Raw genomic sequence first — 21,596 nt, 5'->3', positions numbered from 1 at the left:
CAGTTGTGCTCGGACACATCACCTAAACTTCCTGTGTCCCAGGTCACTCACCTGTAAAATGAGAGTAATAACAGCCTTCTTCCTGGTTGCTCTTAGGATTAAAGGTGAATGGTACCCAGCTGAGTGAGAGCGGCAGAGCATAGAGTTTAAGGGGTTGGATTCTGGCGTTACCGCATGCCAACTGTCTGACTTGGAGAAGCTTCTTCGTCTCCCCTCACCTCTCTTTCTGCTTCTGTAAGAAGGCAATCATTTTGCGTGATTATTTATCGATATATAAAAAACAAAATTTTAAAAAAGAAGGCAATCATAATAGTCTGTGTCTTTTGAGATTGTTATGAGTGAATTCATTTTTGTAAAGTGCTTGGAACTGAACCTGGCACATAGTAGGTGTTCAATAAAGGGCAGCTCTCTCTGAGCCCCATCCCAACTTTTGCCCAGGGATGGAGATTGAAGGTACCGAAACATGCTAGGGGGAGATGGTTTAGTCCCCTGTGGAGTAGGATCCTTTAGACTTTGGATGTAGGAGCCCTTTAGAAGGGATTCATATGTTTGCTCTTCCTTGGCTTTTCAGAGCTTCAGGTTATCCAAGGTCTCTTCCTTTTTAAAAATTTTTGTCCTTATTTTCTACAGTGAGATGAACAGCTGCAGTCCCTGGCCCCGGGGTCTGCATGGCTCTGAGCTTTCAGGAGTCATTAATCATGGGGTAGGGGTGAATGAATTTTGCCTAACAGAAGGTGAACCGGCCACCTGAACTTGTGACCTGAAAGCCGCAGAGAGAAAATGCAATTCCCTTTCTGGGTGCCTCCGTTAGCCCAGCGATGTGTCCCCCAGGCAATGTAAACAGCAGCTGGCCGAAAGTCCCTGTGGGTGGACTCTTTCAGCCTGAGTGTGAGGGTATTCCAGGCTGTGGAGGGCAAGCAACGACAGCGCCTCAGGATAGAGAACCTAAGAAGAACGGGCGCTCATCCTCACTGGTAGTTTCTTCAGAGCCAGATACGCTCAGAGCTCAGTTAAACCTCACAGGGACCCTGAGGTGGTTTTATCATGGTCCAAATTTTACAGATTAGGAAACTGAGGCACTGAGAAATTAAATTAGTTGCATGAGGACACAGACTTAGATAAGGACAGAGCCAGGAGTGAAACACAGGCGGCCTGGCTCCAGGACCCAGGCTCCGAGCGCTCTGCTCTACGGCCCTGATTCTAGGTTTGCCTGGTCCCCATAGTAAGCCAAGGCTCTGGGGCTAATTCCTCCTCCTTTTGCCCACCCTCTAATGAAATGAGTGGCTCCAGTCCTGCGGGTTGTCTCCATTCACCACATGGCTCTTCCAGAGAAGAAGACAACAGATTGCAGCTCCCCAGGACTTATTTCACGTGGGCCCACTGATTGTGGTCAACTCCTTGCACGTCTCCCAACCTCAGTTTCCTCACTACAAAACTGGAAGGGTGGTCCCCAAAATCCTCCCCAGCTCCCAGTGGGGAGGGCCCAGGCTTTAGGAAATTGGCCAACCTAGGTCTGAACCCTGACTTTTTGTCCTAGTCACCTAAGTAACCACTCTGAGCCTCAGTGCCCCTTTGCATAAACAGGAGATGATTAAACCAACCTCAGAGAGATTGAACAAAATGAGAAAATATATACATCAAGTGCTGGCAAATGCTTTTTCCCTTTTCTCAACCACCCATATAAGTATCCTGGAACATAATTATTTTTTAAAAAAATCAAAAATACATTCATGTATTCAACAAACATTTATTCCTACGTTCATCCCCATATTTACCCTATTACTTTCCTTTATCTTTCTATCTGCCCATCCATCCTTCTATTCATTTATTATTCATCTAAACCTTCATTCCTTCAAATATTTATTGAACTCCTACTATGTTCTGTGTTCCAAAGATGGAAAGCTAAGTCCCTTTTTCTCAAGTAGCTCATCATCTGGCTTCATCATTTGCTGTTGGGTGTCATATCACAATCCGATGTACAAAGCTTTGCCCCTCCAGGTTTGATTCACAGGTTCATATCTCTATTATTAAAGTAGCTTTTCCTCAAGATTTTTCCTCACTTGGTAGTAGCAAGTTATTATGGTTAAAACAGTTGTTTAACCTGATAGGTTCCAATCTGTTTCATTGAAATAAATCCACAGTCAATGTCTGTCCATAGCCCACTCATTTAACGTGAGCCATACAGCCCAGCCAATGTGCTCACACCACCTCTGGGTTACATATTTCCTAGAGGGCAAGGCCAGCACCCAAGGCAGGCACTGCTGCCTTTGTCACCTGGGCCTAGTGAGTTTTCCAGGAGTGCAAATCTGTTCTAATTGGCCTAAATGGTGAGGCGTGAATGAGTTGAACGTCTTTGAAAGCACTATAAGTAGAAGGCCAGGAGTCTAAGATTGAAGGGAACTGGAGGGTACAATAATGATGGCCCCAATTTTCCATGCACATACACACACTCACACACACCATAGCCGTGCCTCTTTTCATGAGTCTTTGTATTTCCTCTCACTGAAGAACTACGTTTTGGTTCTTAGTTCGACCCCATGACTTATTTTGGCTAGTGGGATGTTAGGAGATGTGACACATGCAGAGGATTGCAAACACCCTGGCACATTAGCACTCTGGCTCTGGCTCTTATTCTACTACCATAAGAAGATGCTTGGGCAAGTCTGTTGGAGTGTGTGAGAGGTGTAGAGAAGTCGAGTCACCCCAGTCGTCCTAGCCAAAGCCATCCTAGATAACCAGCCCTATCATCTGAACACAAGGCACCAGAGTGAGCCCAGCTACACCCCGCACTGTCAGCTAGTCCAACCTAAGTTACAGACCCACAGGTTCGTGACTGAAATAAATGCTCGTGGTTTTCAGCTAGAGTTTTGGGGTGGTTTGTTATCTAGCATTATTATGACAATAAATAACTCATACACCCCACCTCAATGAATTGCTGGAATAGAACTTGAAATGTAGCCAGGAGAAACGATGAAGCCCTTATTTTTTCTCCTTAATATTTCTGGGAAAATAGAATTAATTGCTTAAATGATATTAAGCACTATGAATTGTAGAGTTCCAGCCATCTCTATTGAGCTGTCTCTCTTGCACAGAGTATATCTAGTCAGCTAGATGATATTAAAATCTTATCTCTGCAATGCATTTGAAGATTTATGCAACTTTCAGATGCTTTATCTAATTGACTATGATTCCCTCAAGAACCCTAGGGGAGGTATTATCAACCAATATAGAAATGAGGAAATCCTAGTTCTGATAGGTGAGACAATTCAGGCTCACACAGCTCTTGAGCGGCAGAGAACTTTTGTTACCAGGTGTATTCATTTTCTATTGCTGCTGTGTAACAAGTAAACACAAAATTAGTGGCTTAAAACAATGTATTTTGTTTTCTTACCATTCTGTAGGTTAGAAGTACAACATGGATCTCCTTGGGCTAAAATCAAGGTTTTGTCAGGGCTGCATTCCCTCCTGGAGGCTCTGGTCTTTTCCAGATTCTAGAGGGGACCTCACTCCTTGGCTTGTGGTCCCCTTCTTCCATCTTCAAAGTCAGCAGTTTTGTATTTCTCTAACATTTTTCTGGAGTCACATCTCACCTGGACTGACTAGTTGGGAAAGTTTCTCAACTTTTATGGAGGCACATGATTAGATTGGCCTCACCTGGCAAATCCACGCTATTTTCCCCATCTCAAGGCCCTTAGCATTAATCACATTTGCAAAGTCCCTTTTTGTAATGTATTCTGGGACCATTATTCTACCTATGACAAGGAGTCATCTACAATTCCAGTAACCCATCTAGCCAGGATTTGGCCACACATTGACCTCTGTCCTTTTTTTTTTTTTTTTTTAAAGTTATAGTTCCATCATTCCATTGGCTATTAAATCTCAGTGTTTGGCCCAGTAGAAAGAAATGCTCAGCACACTCTCAAAAACAGATTTGGGGTATAGTTGAGTACTTCCAATCTAAGACATTTTATATTCCAATAAAATCATTTATTGTTAGCTTTAGACATGTTTCTGATTAAAATAGTCCAAAGGGTATATTCTTCAGTATATATTGCTTACTCATCTCTCTTGGTGTAAAGAGACCAGATCATGTAGGAGAAATGGATTTGTTTTATGGTGGGGTAGTGGCAGCAAAAATTACTTCATGCAAATGAAGCTTGGCAGTGTGACTTCATGAATAAGAAATAAGCCCGCGCTTCTTCTCCCCATGGGCGATATTGCACACTGGGAAATTAATTGCGGCATTCGTTGGGTCGCCCCAGCTTCTCAGGGTTTCAGGCAGACAAAAAGTATTTCCCTTCACCCAATTGGATATAAAGTATTTTTGTCCATTTTAGCTTTGTCTAATGTTGTTAGTGAATATTTCGTGGATCTCAGTCTCCTGAAAGTTTTCTCAGTCCCTTTCAGTTCTTAGGAACTTGTGGTGGAAGCCACGTGTGGCATCGAGCCGCATATAATGGCTCTGACTAGAGCAGACCTAAGCCGGCCAGGCTTTATAAAGTGGCAGGGTACCTCAGAGGTCAATCGCACACTCTCGGGAGCCAAAACAGCTGAATTTGAATCCCAGCTTTGCTCCTCTCCAGCTACATGGCCTTTGGGGAATTAATCACTCTCAGTATTTTAATGTATAAAATAGATATAGTAGCCCACCCCATAGGATTGTTGTGAGGATTCGACAACCTAATGGGCATCTAGCACTTGGAACGCTGCTGACTCATGCTATGGAAATGCCAGCTATTATTACGTTAGCTAAAACTGAAATTAGTGGTGACTGCTCTTGGCTGCTGATGGCTATAGATTTTCATTGTGATCTCAAGATGAAATATAAAAATGCAACTAAGAACGAGAATTCTTGGGTTGCAGACCGAATGGTTAGGCCCAACTTTCTAAGCAAGTCACTTTCTTCGCTTTGACTCTGTTTCCATCTCTCTTGAATGGGGTAATGATTGTTCAAGTCATCTATTACTGCACAAAAAAATCACCCCCAAATTTAGGAGCTTAAAATAACAGCCATTTTATTATCACTTAAAATTTTGTGGGCCAAGAGTTTGGGCAGGGGACAGCCAAGTGATTCTTCTGCTCCACATAGCCGCTGACTAAGTAAGGTCATGCATGGAAATTCTACCGGCAGATGCACTGGTCTAGAGGGTACAAAATGGCTTCACTCAGGTAGGGTCTTGGCAGGGATGGCTGGAAAGTTGGGCTCTGCTGGGACTGTTGGCTGGAGCACCTACATGTGGCTTTGTCAACTTGGTGGCCTCAGGGTTTGAAGTCCAATTGGACTTCTTACATGGTGGTTGAGCACTCTAGAGAGACTGTTCCAATTGACAGGGAATAGGCACTGTGGGTTTCATAAGGCATGAGCCTAGAAACTGGCATAGTGTTACTTCTGCCATATTCTTTTGGTCAAAGTAGTCATAGAGTCTGCCCAGATGCAAGGGGAGGGGATATGTGGCTCTCACCTCTTGATGGGAAGAGTACTGTGTAAACGTGGTAACAGTTCAAGGGAGTTATAGAATGTCTTCTCCAAAGAACTCTCCTCAGCATGATGGTAACATATAAAGATGGTCAAGGGTTGCATTCTGTTGTGTTATAGAAATTTGGAGGTCCCAATCTGTCAGATTCCAAGCCTGATGGAGAAGGCAAGCTAATACCTTTCTCAAAAAATTTTTACATCTATATAGAAATGGAATGCGCTGCCTTTGTGAGGGAGTGAGTTTCCTGTCACTAAAGATATTCAAATATAAGCTTAATGACCACTTCTTCAAGATTTTAAGGAAGAGTCTGATGCGAAAGATGAAGCTCTGCTATTTGTAAAGTATGCTTCAGGGATGAGAGTCTATGCATCTTAGATTTCTCAGGAAGGACGTAAGGTCTTGTTTACTTAGCCCAAAGTGTTAGAAGTGAGGACAGCTTGGAGTGCCTAGCAGTTTTCTCAGACCAAGCCTAATCGGGTCTGGACGGAGGCCAAACCTGCCTCTCCAGGTCATCCTCTCTAACAACATGGGAAGCAGGGAATGAGAATCAGCATTTTGGAGCAATTCCTCTCTACAGGCTCTTATACACACGCCTCTTAGACACATTGTTCATACTTCCTCACATCTGTCCTAAAAGATGGTATTATTCCCTTGATTTCTTTACTTAGGAAATGGAGGCACAGAGAGGTTAAATTATTGCCCGTAGTCCACAGATAGAAAGTGATGGAGTTCAAGATTCAAACCTATGTCTGTCTGGCTCCAACACCCAGCCTCTTCTTACTTCCTAATTCTAACTCTCCTTAGCAGGAATACAATTTGCCAGCTGGGCCTCCTTTGTTTGCAGAGAAACCCAGTTAGATCAGGGGCATTTCCTGACTACTTCCAAGTTTTCTAACTTATAGCTGCAGACCCTGGGGGTGTGGGTTTTGGGAGAGACTGAATCATTTAGTCCCAAGTCCAAAAACCCTAAGGAAGGGAGAGTATCATTGGTTCATCTTGAGTCAGTGAGCCTGGTGGACCAGTCATCCATGGTGGGGGTCTCTGTAAGACAAGGGCCAAACAGATTGGGGAGGGGGAGAAGGAAGAATGGCACTGGGAAGCAAAGCTATAGATGGGCACTCTCTCTCTCAGGGCTGGGCCATCCCTACAGCCATGAGAGACCAGAGAGCCACGAATCACATAAACCTCCAAAGCAGGTGGCTGACTCCCAATGCCCATGTGAAGCTAAGTCTACTCTGGGCTGAGTGGGAAGGATGTCCCTTACTACCTGTGTCCTAGACCAGCTTCTCCAGAAAACAGACTCTGAAGCAAGAATTAAAATTCTGATGTTTTATTTGGAATGAGAAAACCCAGGAAGCAAAGGTGAGAAAAAAATGGAGGTAAGGCAAAGAAGGATGTGAAGCAATGCTAAACGACATGCTACTTCGATGGCTATTATTTCATGAAAAACCATGGGGAGACACGGCGAGTTACTGTACAAGATCTCCCAGCTTGGTGCATGGGACTTGTCTGGATGGCTGCAAGGAGGGTCTACATCTTGAAGTAGTCCATGGGCAAGGGGAAGGAGAGGGAATGTATTTTCCCAGCACCCCCTCAGCTGAACTTGCCCCACAGGAGTTCGCTCTTTTGTGCTTCAGTATTGTATTGCCCAGGGCCTGCAGCAGCCCTGCAGGGTGCCAGTGCCTTACTACGCTGAACAGTGTTTTATCCATGTCTGGAAGTGAAACAGGAGCCAGAATTCAGGGCATGGGGCTGGAAGGCCCTAGCATTCCCAGGACATGTAACTGTTCTGCCCCAAATGGCAGAACTGTCTAGGCCCAAGTCAGGCACAACAATAACTGTGAGCAGCCGAGGGTTCTGGAAGCAGGGGACTTTGAGAAAGTTCTTAAGATGTGCACTGTATGCACTGCATGCACTGTATGACCATACACAAGTTACCGAATCTCTCTGAGCGTCAGTTTTCTCACCTGTGAAGTGGGGATGATAATACCTGCCCACCTCTCAATTCAGTGTTAATACTGGCCACAGGCTTAGCGTGGTGCCTGGCAGCCAGCAGGCATTCCATTCAGGGCAACCATTATTTTTCGAGCTGTGAGTGAGCCAGTTCTGTTACATTAGCATGGCTGCCTTCCCTGGTGGAAGACCACTGGGTTTTGATGAAGTGGAGCTCTTGATAGGGTCTTGGGTGGATTGGCAGATCTGAGAGGGAGGAGAGAAAGGAGGAAAATGCCATCAAGGAAGGAAACACACAAAGCGTTTGTCCATCCCTTGCTCCCTGCCCAGGAGGACCTGCTGCAAGATTTGCGGGACCCGGTGCAAAAGGAAAATGCAGGGCTTTTTGTTAAAAAATTGCTATGGTTTTCAAGATAGCATCAGCAGAGCCTGAAACCAAGCACAACCCTTCTGAGCGCCGGAGCCCGGTGTGACTGCACAGGTCGCACGCCCACGAAGCCGGGCCTGGCCCTGCACTTACAGGTTGCCAGAGTGAAGCACGCGGGCTAGAGGTGGTGGGTAGGATTCTGTTTTCCCTAGCAGCCTCTCCCTCTGCTTGTGCCGGGCTTGGGGGATCTTGGAAACATCCAAAGACAAGCAGGGATATTTGAGCTGATTGGAAATACGCCTCCCTGAGTCCTCAGTGGTGTCATCAGCAAGTCAATGTACACCACAGCGATTAAGTGGCAAATACAGAACATATATGTGTAGATAAATTTATCTGTTGACACGATTCTGTGTACTTACAGGAGTGTTGCCATGGTGATTGGCAGGGCCAGCTGTTGTTTCGTTTCCCCCAAAGAATTATATGGTAATGCCAGTCCCCTGGTGAGCTCTCCTGGGGCAAGGAGTGATATTAAAAATCTGCAAATCAATGAACAGGTAGTGTATACAACCTCATTCTCATTAGTAGTAATTAACAGAATTTTACAGAATTATGATGAGAAGCAGCTAATTTGGGAAGGAAATGTGGAGAGTAGCCTTCTTTTGGAGCCTAGGTTTAATTCCATCTCTGTCACTTAATAGTTGTGTCACTTATTTCCACTGAACCCCAGTTTCCTCATTTAGAAAAGGTGGATCATTATACCAAACCATGGGAGCATTTAGAATAAAGTATGTGGCATGCTCAGCTTGGTCTCTGGGACCTGGTAGATGTGGACTACATGGCTGCTATGAGGAGGAGGAGAATGTTAATGAAATACTAACAACAACAACAACAATAATAATAGCTTCATTTTTAGAGGGCGTCCACCCATGTGTCTGGGTGTTTACATCCATTGTTTTATTTAATCTGTATAACAATCCTATTGGGTGAATAAATTGTTAGCCTCATTTTATAGATGAGGACACAGAGAGGTTCAGAGACTTGCCTTAGGTCACACAGCTAGCAGGAAACAATGCCAGAATTCAAACCCACGCAGTCCAGCTCCAGAGCCATGGCTCTTGACCAATACACGAAGCGCTCCTGTGATGGGGATTAATAACGACAGGAAACCTGATTAAACACTAATTCACCAGTTAAGGACAGGGGCGTGCCCGTGGGGCTACTCCGTGGCCGGCCTGCTCAGCCCTGGAGGTCCAGGCGTCTCCTCCCAGGACTCTCTCATTGGTTCCTCTGGTTGCAGCAACTCCCACCCTGGTGGGATCCGCGGGCTCACTCCTCGAGACCTGGATCCAGGCTCCTTCCTTCCCAGGGCTCTGCAGCTGCTGACCTTTGTCCTCTCCCAAGCTAAACAAAAATCAGCACACGAGAGCAAAACCAGCTCCGAGGGCCCTCTAAGCCCCTGTGCGTTCCCAAACGAGGCAGGTCACGGCTGCCCTCTTCTCCCCTCCTGGAGGAAGCCCTCCCTCCAGCTCCACTCATTGCTGGACAAATCCTAATCCCCCTTCCTATCTCGGCCTAAATGTCACTTTCTCAGGGAAGCCTTCCCTGACTACCCTCCACCCAGGCTCAGTAAGTCCCCTTGTTCTACTCCCACCACCACCTGTCTGCCTCCGTATCCCTTATCCCAATTTTAATTAAATAATTACTAGCATAATGATTTTTTAAAGGGCTGTCTCTCTCAATAAATGTCATTCACTACTGTTGCCTCAAATGCCTTTAACAATGGCTGACCTGGGATTTGTTGAGTCAGTGAACGAAGGAATAAAACCTCCCAAGTCTCACCCCCTGCCCCGGGGGAGGGAGGGAAGGCCTGGCCTCGCTAGGCTTGCTCAGTGTTAGGGGGGCTGTGGTCCCGCTCAGTGCTCCCGGGAAAGCAAACCAAACAAAACCACTTTACATAGCAGGGTAGGGGGGAAGGCAGGGAAGAACGGGGAATTACCAAGCAGTCACTACATTTCAGGGCCTGCATGTCTCATTCGGTTCTTACAGTCCTGCAGTGCAGGCGGACATACTTGCATTTGACAAATGAGGAAACAAAAAGGAAAAGAACAGAGCATTAGGACAAGTCAATCCCTTGCTCTGGACTTCAGTGTCCCCTTCTGTACAATGGGAGTGGGGATGGGTGGGTAAGACAACCTGTAAGGGCCCTTCGTTCTCCCGCTGATATTTAGTCCCTGTTGCTCATTCGTGCTTGTGCCTGCACCTATGCCTGAGCCTGTGCCTGAGCCTGTGCCTGAGCCTGAGCCTGAGCCTGTGCATGAGTCTGTGCCTGTGCCTGAGCCTGTGCCTGTGCCTGTGCCTGAGCCTGAGTCTGCACCTGCGCCTGAGCCTGTGCCTGAACCTGAGCCTGAGCCTGTGCCTGAGCCTGTGCCTGTGCATGAGTCTGTGCTTGTGACTTAGCCTGTGCCTGTGCCTAAACCTGAGCCTGCACCTGTGCCTGAGCCTGTGCCTGAGCCTGAGCTTGAGCCTGTGCATGAGTCTGTGTCTATGCCTGAGCCTGTGCCCGTGCCCAAGCCCGTGACTGTGCCCATGCCTGTGCCCGAGCCTGTGCCTATGCCTGAGCCTGAGCCTGTGCCTGTACCTGAGCCTGTGCCTGTGCCTGAGCCCGTGGCTGTGCCTTAGCCTGTGCCTGGGAGCACACAGGATCACCTTGGACAGGAACTGTGTCAACTGCACAGTTTTCAGAAAAGGCACCACCCTTGGAGAATTACATCCCAGAGTTTGGGTAAGGGTGTCCGTGTCCCGGGTACCCTGGGGTGGAATGTCTTGCTCAACCTTTATACCCTTCCAAAGGAAGGGATTAGATGCAGATGCATTTAAGATTTGGCTGAATCCGGCTTGCACTCCCAGCTTTGATAGTTGCGACATTTGTTCAACCCAGTAGCATGAGATGCTTTTCCCTGGTGAGACAGTGAGCCTCAATAAACAAGACTGCAATATTGTAATCGGTGGCAAGATGAGAAGGTAATCAGTTGCCCCACCTTCTCTTTGCTGATTCTTTGGATTTCACGAATGTTTTCACCCTTCAACCACAGAATTGATGCCACTGACCATTCTGAGCTGGGTCTTGCCGGCAGGGACCCACACCCGAGCCTAGCTTGGGGGGCCTCTTCTCTTTCCTGGGCGTACTCTTTCTCCAAGCATTAGCATTTTCCTAGAGATACTTTTAAGGGGTTTCAATCGTCTGACTTTTGCAGGTATAAACAGGCTATTACAGAAGACTACAGTTGTTGGAGAGGCTGTGGAGGAAGGGGAACACTCATCCATGCTGGTGGGAATGCAGAAGGATCCAGCCCTTCTGGAGGACAACCCCAATGATCAATATGGCTGTATGACAGTGTGGGCTGCTGTCAGCCCATACACACGATTAGGCTTGGTGTCTCCACAAGCCAGCTTCACTACAGCCGTGTGCTCACAATACATGGCTTTGGCAGAAGCTCAAACGTCCAATGAGGAAAGGACATGGGAGCATGAGCAGGGTGCCCTGTACCATAGCTACCACCCCAAGGCGGGCAATCATGGTGTCAGTGAGGAGGGTGGCATGGCGAAGTGGATGACAGATGGCCACACAGCGATCAAAGGCCATGGCCAGGAGCTCGGTAGACTCCATCATGCAGAAGGCATGAATGAAGAACATCTGTGCCCGGCAGGCAGAGGTAGAGATACGACCTGCTCCACACCAGGGGATGGCCAGTAGCTTGGGAACTGTAGAGAGGGAGGCAGCCACATCGATGGTCGAGAGCATGCAGAGGAAAAGGTACATGGGCTTGTGCCGAGCTGGTTCTGTGGTAATAATGACCAGGATGGTTATGTCGCCCACAATTGTGGCTGTTCCCAGGCGGCATACAGGGAGTGAGAGCCACAGGTGCAAGTGTTCCAAACCTGGGATGCCCAGAAGGAAGAAGACAGACGTGTCCAGGCCAGTGTGATTGGGGGACACCATGGTTTGGCGAAGACTGCTGGGCATCTTCTTTGGTCAGAAACCCACACATAGTATCACAACACCTGGAGAGAAAACACACAGAAAAGGGAAATGAATGAGAATAGAGAAAAACTTGCTAGCTGTGTCAGGCAAGCTTCACCACTTATTAAATTGGGATAATAAAAATATCTCAGTCAGAGTCGTGAAGAGGATTAAATGGGCTAATATCTGTAAAGACTCATGCATTAGAGAGTTGAATGGTGCCTCCAAATAAAGTATGTCTATGTCCCAAACCTCATAACCTCTAAATATAACCTTATTTGGAAAAATGTTTTTGCAAATGTAAATTAAGAATCTCAAAAGAGACCATCCTGGATTGGGGGAGGTGGGGTCCTAAATCAATGTCAAGTCCTTGTAAGAGAAGAGAAGAAACAAACATAAGCACAGAAGGGAAGTACATGTGAAGATGGAGACAGAATTGGAACAGATTCTTTCTCAGAGCCACCAGAAGGAAGCAACCCTCCTGACGCAAGGTTCTGGCCTCCCAAACTTTGAGTAATACATTTCTGTCATTTTAAGTCACCAAGTTTGTAGTAATTTGTTATGACAGCCCTGGGTAACTAACATAGTGCCAGGCATATAATGCTAGGTAAATAAAGTGAGAAAGGGCTCATAAGTATTTAAATAAGCTAGAATTGTCTCCTTTACAGCCTATTTTTCACAAAGAAAAGGATTTATGGGGTATGGGAAGATTTGGTAGGGCAGTCACTCCAGATCACAAGCTGAAAACATTACTCACCGTATGGAGTTGGAGATTATTTTTCTTGCCTTTCAACTTAGAATGGGTTCTAGTTTGAGGCCTGGTGCTTAGTGATTATGCCTGATCTTAATACTCCTACTGTAATAGCATCTATCCTTATCACTTATCAACAAGTATTTTCATATATCCTTGTTCTGTCCTCATTAAAAATTTCATGATGCTTCATCCACCCTCACACATCAAATTTCCATTTCCCAAGATGATGGATTTTCCCTTTTTGGACGTCATTCTACTTTTGAAACAGAGGTCCAGCCTTTCCCACCCCACTCCTGGGTCAATCCTTCATTAACATTGTTACCCCTGGTTCTTGATAATTTCAAAGAAAGAATGTAGCCAAATCCTCCTCTATCGCTGGGACTTCACTGAGCCTACAGAACAGGTCGATGACTGGTTTGTGCTTGCTTACTAATAACTTTTTGCTTAATAAAGAGCTGTATGTGTAATTTTTTCTGAGACCCCCTTTTATTACAACCTGGTAGTAAGGCTGTGGTGCGGGGAGTAGTTAATTTTTGCCCCCTCCTTCGTGTTTCTGATGGATCATCGACTCCCAAAGCCCAAGAGCAGAGTTGATGAAATGGCTTCGGCAGTGGACAGCACAGGCGCTCCCTGCTCACAGTATGATTTATTTAGTCTCAGGAAGTGCATTCCCCCCATTTCCTAGAAAACACGATTGGCTTCGTGCACACCCACCTGCACTGTGTAGCTTCCCAGGGTGGTGGCCCGTCTGAACCGCCGGCCTTGCTGCTGGGACATCATGAAGAGCTGGGCGAGGCGCTGCTCCATGACCCGGGCGACCCTCTGGTTGTGCAGGCCCACCAGCGAATTGTCCACACCCTGCAGCACTGCAGATGCAGAAGGTGGAGGGGTGCTCAGAGCACGGACCCTGGCTGACTCAGGATCCACAACCACCCCAGCCCTTCCCTGGCCACGAGGGCCACCATGCCCTTCTTAGGTTAGGGCTTGGCCATTCTTCCCTCGCTTTAGGACTTAGGAATCACTGTCCACATGTTATAGATGCAGAAAAAGTTAAGCAACTTGTCCACAGACGCACAGTACCAACTAGCAGAGTCTGGGTTCAAACCCAAACCCGCGCAACTCCAAAGCCTGGGCTCTTTCCTCTCTGATCGGTGACATCTCTAGTGCTGCTTTATTAAATCCAGACTTTATTCAAGATGGTACATGTTCTACAGCATGACTGCAGATGCAGCTAACTGGTTTTGAGGATTCCCACTCAGAAGCCCTGCTCAGAGCTGCCCGTATTTTATTTTCCCTCTACAGCTTTGCTGAGGATTCTGAGCTCCTTTCCGCAACTCGTCCCTCATGCCTGGGCAAGCTGCCCTGTTGAGCGTCCTTATCACTCCCTCCTCTGGGAGGTCCTTTCGGTGCCCCCACCCTTGAAGATGTCCATTGGAGAGGCAGGACAGCTGATGGAAAGCGTGGGCTTCCTCGCAGTTCTGGCACTCGCCAGTTGTGGGACCTTAGGCAGGTCACTGGGGCTCTCTGAGGGCAAGTCCTTCTCTGTAAAAAGGGAACAAGGGAGTCGTCTCAAAGAGAACCTGCTCCTAACGGGCTCCGAGGTTCACATGAGACAGGATGTACAAAGAAACAGTGCCTGCGACAGGGAACGTAAGTGGGCCTCCTCTCTTTCCCTGCTCTCTGCTGCTGCTGTGCTTCACCTATGCCCAGGGGTAGCTCAGGTCAACAAGCAAGGCATAAAGCAGGAGAATTGCATCCATCATCCGTGTGGAATCTAAGCCCCCTCGTGATGTAGAGGGGCACTGGACATAACAATCCCAGGCCCACAAGATGGAGGAATAGAGTGTGGATTAGAGTGGACTTACTGGTGTTCTGCTGGGGAACTACTGTGATTAGTAAGGGAAGAAACTGTAGTAGTGATGTGGAGACGGTGGCCACGGTGGCTGGTGATGGTAGGGAGATGGAAGAAGAGATATGGTGTGGGAGCATTTTCAGGATTTGGAGTTGTCCTGGGTGGTGCTGCGGGGACGGATGCTGGACATTGTGTGTCCTGTCATGGCCAGCTGGGTGGACTGGGGGAGAGTGTGGGCTACAATGTCGACCACTGTCCATGTGCTGCAGCGGTTCTCCAGAATGTATTCACCAGGTGCAGCGGATGTGCCACAATGATGGAAGAGTTTGTTGATGTGGGAGGGGTGGCATGGGCGGGGTGGGGATATATGGGGACCTCATATTTTTTAAATGTAACATTTAAAAGAAAATAAAGAAGAAGAAAAAAAAACCAGGCTGTTAGATGGCCTTGGAAAACTAGAGGCTATTTTACAAGTTGGGGAAATAACTGGAGGGCCTTGAAATGGAAGACAGGGGCTGGGAGAAGGTCTGTGGGGAGGAAGTGAGAGGAGGGGATGCACAGCGGGGTGTCTGTGAGGGGAAGGAAAACCTCTTGAGGAGATCACAGTAACAAATCCTGTAGCACTCCGCGCTGGCACTGTTCTAACTCCAAGCTCTAAACTCATTGTGCATATCCATTCACTGTCCCTCACAATTAGCTATGAGATTGGTACTATTTTGATGACTTTAAGAAATGAAGAAACTGAGGCACAGAGAGGTGGTGGGACCTGACCTGAGGCCTAGACGGGAGCTATGCTCCTTACCAGTTTAGCCCCTCTAGGCTAAGAGTGAATAACGCAGGCATGATAGTCCTCATAGCAGTGGCTACAATGTTCTGGACACGGCTAGCTCAGGGCATCTTTGCACACACTTCCGAAGGTTGTAACTGTATTTATCCCAAATTTTACAGGAGAGTACGTAGGCTTACAGAGGTTAATTAGGCTGCCAGAGGGGGCGCATTCATCAGCCTGTAAGCCCAGGAGGGTCCCAGCCCGGAGTCCGGCCGGCCTGTCCATCCTCCAGGCACCCCGTGCCAGTGCCTTCTGTGCGACAGCTCACCCAGCCGAGGACGGATTGTTTTACCTTCTCACTGCGGAGCACCGGGAAGGGGTCAGCTCCTCTTTTCCTTGCTTTTCCTGGCAGAATCTCTTGCCTTGCCCTCGGTACACGGAGGAAAGAGCACAGAGGAAGAGAGGTGGGGACGGGCCCCCGCCCAGAGCGCGCCTCCAGCCAGGAGCAGCGGCTCCTTGCTTTGTTTGTCTGCCCACGAAGGGCTGGGCTTAGCCCTTATTTCTCTGCACATGGCTTTATTATGCACAACATGTGTTCACTGCGACATGACGAGGTAGGTTTTATTTATTAATCTTGGAGAGCAGCTGAGGACCAGGTCCAGGAGGTTTAAGTGACTTGTCAGGGCCCACGGCCAGGAAATGGCAAAGCCTGTCCCCGAGCCCATGCTTCCTGACTCCAAGTCTGTGGGTTTGTCAGTCCATGCCTGTGGTTGGAAAGAACAGCCAGGAGCCTCGTGGACTAAGAGAAAAGGCAGGTCCGGGGGCCGGGGCAGTGGGGGAGCAGGTTTGGGCCCTGCCTTCTCCTTTGCCCCCACAGCTGCCCAGCCGGGCACGTGGCCCCAAGGGGCAGGCAGGCCCAGGTGCTGCCACTGGGCTCCGGGAAGGCTTCAGAAGAGAGGAAGGCGGCACTGCTTACTTGAAAGTGGTTAAAATGGGACATTTTACTTTGTTTATTTGTATATAAGTTACTGGAATAAAAACCAAAAGAAAAAAGAAAGAAAAAACCATGGAAACATACAACACAGAGGGAAACCTCAGGTAAACTATTGACTATAGTTAATATGAAAATAACAGTAATGATCCATCATTTGTAACAAATGTATCACACTAATGGAAAATGTTAATAACAGAGAAAACTGCCAAGGAAGGGGTGGGATGAGGGGTTACACGAGAACTCTGTACTTTCTGCGTAATTTTTCTATAAAACCTACAACTGCTCGAATTTAAAAAAAAACATTTTTAAAAACTGAGGAAGGTATGATTCTATTTATATGAAAATCAGAATAGGCAAATCCATAGAAATAGAAAGTAGATTAGTGACTGCCTAGGGCTGGGGAAGGGGCTGTGGGAAAACACTGCTGATGAGCACAGGTTTTTTTTGTAGGGGCCGACGAAAATGTTCTGAAATTGTGTGATGGCTGCACCACTCTGTGAATAAACTAAAAACCGCTGAGTTGTACACTTTATATAGGTGAATTGTATGGTGTGGGCATTATATCTCCCTAAAGCTGCTTTTTTTTTTTTTTTTTTTTAATGAGGAAAGCATTTGGGAGCACATCGCAGGGAGGGCCAGGGCACGCGAAGTGCCAGGCGGAGCTGTGGGAGCCCCTCGCAGGGGCTTCCTGGTCCTCCGTAAAGCCTCTGGAAGCAGGCGCTGTTTACTTCCCGCTGAACACCAATTGCTGTTTCTCGGCCAGTCTCCGTCGCCCTTCTGCTCAGGCCTGGGAACTGGTGCTGCGCTATTCACCCAGGTCCCTGGGGGTGGCTTCCTGGGACCCTGAAACGTTGCTGAGAAGCTCAGGGGCTCTGGAGCATCTCGCCAGCCTCAAGCCCTGCATCCGACGTGGGCACCAGCCTTTCCCTCCCCACCCAGGGCACTTTGCACATCAAGGCCAGACTGAAAAACAAAGTGCTGTCCAAAGACTGCACTTGCCAAATAGGAATGGACGTAGCCAGGAACAACATGTTCTGGGGTCTGATGGCCAGAATTCTGCAGACTGCCCTCTGGGGTCCCTGCCTAATGCCTTTTGTACCCCAGCCCAGTCTTTGACATTGCCCTGCCTGGACGCATTCCAAAGGAAAGAGACAAGCTCTGTTTCCCTTCCCATCAGGCACCCTCGCCCTTCCCTGGAGAGCTTACCTCCCAGGCGGTTCTGCTGGGACTGTTGGGTGCCCTTTCCCAGGGATGGAAAGGAGATGCAGGTACAGGTCAATGCTGAGCTAGGGGCAGGTAGTGGGTGGCAGTTTGTAGGCTCCTCTGAGTTTGTCTTCAAAGAAAACAGCCTCTTTCATTAGCTGTAAGGGAAACCCATTGCTGGCAGGTTCCTTGGGAAGCTTTCTTGGAAAGCCATTGAGTACAGAGGCTGGAACCTGCACCAGGAGGCAAGTCTGGTGAGGGTAGAGGGAGATAGTAATGTAAATGGTGGAGAGGTGCCAACCGCCAAGCGGCCTCAGTGCTAGGAAGCCAGAGAGGGAGGCTGCGTGGAGGGAAGAACAGAAGGAGGGAGTTTGGGGAAAAGGAGAAAAAAGATTCCTGGCTGTGAAATTAGCCTAAAATAACAAGGTGACTGTTCTGCCTTCACATTTTATTTTAGGTTTTTTGGAGTAATTGCTCAATTAATTAGAATCGGGCAAAACCGTTCATTTGAATTTCTAGATAACTTAGAGTTGGGTGAAAACCGCTTTTCTGTTTCAATCTTTGCAGAAAAAAAGCTTGGAAATACCTTGGTCTCTTCCTTGTCAGTGCTGGGAACGGTTTTCCAGCAGGGTGCCTTGGCACTGATATCCCGCACACCCCATCAAAGGCGAGCCCCCGCATTTTGATCATACCAACAAGTGAAGTTCATTTTGGAAAAAAAAACCAATATATGTACTGTTACACTGAGTTGGGCAATGCCACAAAGAGGGGGCTATGACCTGCCGTGGATAAGGAGTAAAAAAGTTCATTTGTACAACTGACTTGATATATGTGTAACTTTGCTTTGAAAATATATAGGAGAGCAAGAAAGGGCAATAAACAGGGTTAGGGTGGGGGTAGCGTGGAGGGGTGACCAGGATCGTGTGATTTCCGCGGATGCTTTTATAGACCCTGATGACAAGTGAGATAACAGGGCACTTTTATAGAACGGGTGAGACTGATTCTGCTGTAGCAACGATCAGGTTGTCATTATCACTGCCAGGTTTCACGTCTTTTTACCCCTTGAAGGTGTCATCTGCAGTTTTCATGTTTGAAAAGGTGCTATTCTCAAGCAAAAAAACTTGGGACTTGCTGGTGTCGAAGAGCAAGCAGAATGTGCAGTGACCTCAAACGCCACTATTTGCGTGGAAAACTGTGCAGTGGGATCTGCGGCCACCGCGGTTGTCTAGCCGAGTCCCGGAGGGGCAGGGCCCTAGTGTGGCCACCATGCTGTTGCCATCGAGCCTCAGCGACAGGGTGTCTCCTGCCCCACTGAGGCCAGGGACCCGCGTTCCAGGGCCAGGGTGCAGCCCTGGGGCTCCAGGGGTGAAGACCAGGTGTGGCCTGGGGCGCCCAGGCCTGGGGACAGCAGTGACAGTGGCACGCGGCTCACATCTCCCTCCCTGATGCTGCCGTTCTTTTTGCTTCTTTTGCTGGCCAGCCTTCACCCTGCCTCGCCATTTCAACCTCATCTCTATAATCTTTTCTTTTAAAAATGCTATTACCTGCACAGAAGTTAAGAGTCCAGGCTGGGGGCCATTCTGTCTCTTCAAGATGCGTTTGCATAGTTCTGCTCGGGTCCACATTGTGTTTGTCTTGTGTGGTGCTTAAGCTAGAAAATCTTAACTTCCATAGTTTCAAGCTTGGGGATAGGACTATTGTCCCCAGGACCAAAACAATCCAGTTTTCCCAGAGATTAACTTACATTCTCTCATTAGACTTTCTCAAAACCTCTAAGCAATGTTAAATGTTCTTCTGACCCTATTTTTTAAAATTTCAACTTTTTAACGAACAATCATACATACCATACAGGATTCCCATACATCACCCCACCACCAACCCCTTACATTGTTGTGACACATTTGTTACAAATGATGAAAGAACATCACAATATTACTGCGAGCTATTGTCCATAGCTGATATTTGGTAATTTTCACTACAAGCCATCCTATTATTAACACCATATATTAGTATTGTATATTTGTTATTGTTAGTGAGAGAATGTTCTCATATTTATATGGTTAACTACAGTCCATCATTCCCCACAGTATTCACTGTGTTATACGACCCCTGCCTTATACAATCCATCCAAAGTGTAAGTGCAGTGGCTCTCAGTTTCATCAGAGTTGTGCAGTCATCAACTCAGTCCATTTCAGAAAGTTTTCAGTAATCCAAAAGGAAAAAAATCCCATATTCCCATATACCCCTATTACTGGCCCTTACGATTGATATAGTGCCTTCTTTGCCATTGCTATAAAAATACTACAATATTACTGTTAACTATAGTCAATTACGTTAGTTGTATTTTTCCCATGTATCTCCATATTCTTAGCACCTTGTAATAGAGGAACATTCTTGTATTTGTACTATTTTTTTTTAAAGATTTATTTATTTATTTAAATCCCCCCCCCCCCCCGGTTGTCTGTTCTTTGTGTCTATTTGCTGCATCATTGTTTCTTTGTCCGCTTCTGTTGTCCTCAGCGGCACAGGAAGTGTGGGCGGTGCCATTCCTGGGCAGGCTGCACTTTCTTTCGTGCTGGGTGGCTCTCCTTACGGATGCACTCCTTGCGCGTGGGGCTCCCCTACGCGGGGGACACCCCTGTGTGGCAGGGCACTCCTTGCGCGCATCAGCACTGCGCATGGGCCAGCTCCACACGGGTCAAGGAGGCCGGGGTTTGAACCGCGGACCTCTCATGTGGTAGACGGACGCCCTAACCACTGGGCCAAGTCCGTTTCCCTGTATTTGTACTATTAATCACAATCATCATCCACCATCAAAATCACTGTTATATGGTCCCTATATTATACTCTAGCTTTCTTTCAAGTGATATTATTCTCCCTAGACTACCCCCTCAGTCACATTGATATTTATAAATCAGCATTGTTAGTTATTTTCACTATAATGTGTTACCATCAACTCCATCCATTTCCACACATTTATAATCCCCCTTATTAAACATTCTACATATATTCAGCATTATTTCCCCCCTTTTCAACCCACATTCTATCTCCTGGTAACTTATATTCTATAGTTTAACTCCATGAGTTTACTCATCATAACATTAATGAGACCATACAATAATTTTTCTTTTGTGTCTGGCTTATTTCACTCAATATAAAGTCCTCAGGTTTCATCCAGGTTAACACATGTATACCAATTTCATTTCTTCTTACAGCAACATAGTATTCCATCGTATGTATATACCACATCTTGTTTATCTGTTGAAGGACACTTGTGTTGTTTCTATCTTGCAGCAATTGTGAATAACGCCACTAGGAACACTGGTGTGCAAATGTTTGATTGCATCCTTGCTTTTAGTTCTTCTGAATCTATTTCTAATAGCAGGATTACCTAATCACATGGTAGTTCTATATTTAGCTTCCTGAGAAACCGCCAAACTGTCTTCCACAGAGGTTGCACCATTTTGTATTCACACCAACAGTGAAAGGAGGGTCCCAGTTTCTTCACATCATTTCCAGCACTTATAGTTTTCTGTTTTTAAAATAATGACCATTTTGTATGGAGTGAAATATTTCATTTTAGTTTTGATATTATTTTCCCTAATAACTAATGATGTTGAGCATCTTTTTATGTGCTTTTTGGCCATTTATATTTCTTCTTTGGAAAAACGTCTGTTCAAGTCTTTTGCCCCTCTTCTTTTTTTTTAAAGATTTTTTATTTATTTCTCTCCCCTTCCCCCCATTGTCTGCTCTCTATGTCCATTTGCTATGTGTTCTTCTGCGTCTGCTTGCATTATCTAGTGGCACTGGGAAATTGTGTCTATTTTTTGTTGCATCACCTTGCTGCATCAGCTCTCTGCGTGTGCAGCATCACTCCTGGGAGGGCTGCGCTTTTTTCACACAGGGTGGCTCTCCTTGCAGGGCGTACTCCTTGTGCGTGGTGCACCCCTACGTGGGGACATACCTGCGTGGCAGGGCACTCTTTGCACGCCGCAGCACTGCATGTGAGCCAGCTCACCACACAGGGCAGGAGGCCCTGGGGATTGAACCGTGGACCCTCCATATGGTAGATGGACACTCTGTCAACTGAGCCTTGTCTGCTTCCCTGTCCATTTTTTTATTGGGTTGCTTGTCTTTTTATCATTAAGTTGTATGATCTCTTTATGCAACATGAAGATCAGAACTCTTATCGGATCTGGGGTTTCT

The 21,596-nt window shown here is 46.9% G+C and overlaps 1 protein-coding gene and 1 pseudogene across 2 annotated transcripts in view; one reads left to right on the top strand and one right to left on the bottom strand.

Moving 5' to 3' along the window:
* Nucleotides 1–21,596, top strand: part of NAV2 (neuron navigator 2) — a 741,011-nt gene that overhangs the window by 145,092 nt on the left and 574,323 nt on the right. The gene's annotated exons all lie outside the window — the stretch shown is intronic.
* On the bottom strand, nucleotides 11,173–11,821 carry LOC101441169 (olfactory receptor 52P1-like; annotated as a pseudogene).

Source organism: Dasypus novemcinctus, chromosome 10 (assembly GCF_030445035.2).
Source record: "Dasypus novemcinctus isolate mDasNov1 chromosome 10, mDasNov1.1.hap2, whole genome shotgun sequence".
NCBI classification, from domain to species: domain Eukaryota; kingdom Metazoa; phylum Chordata; class Mammalia; order Cingulata; family Dasypodidae; genus Dasypus; species Dasypus novemcinctus.
The sequence above is the reverse complement of the archived record's forward strand: the minus strand, read 5'-3'. Positions and strand labels throughout refer to the sequence as shown.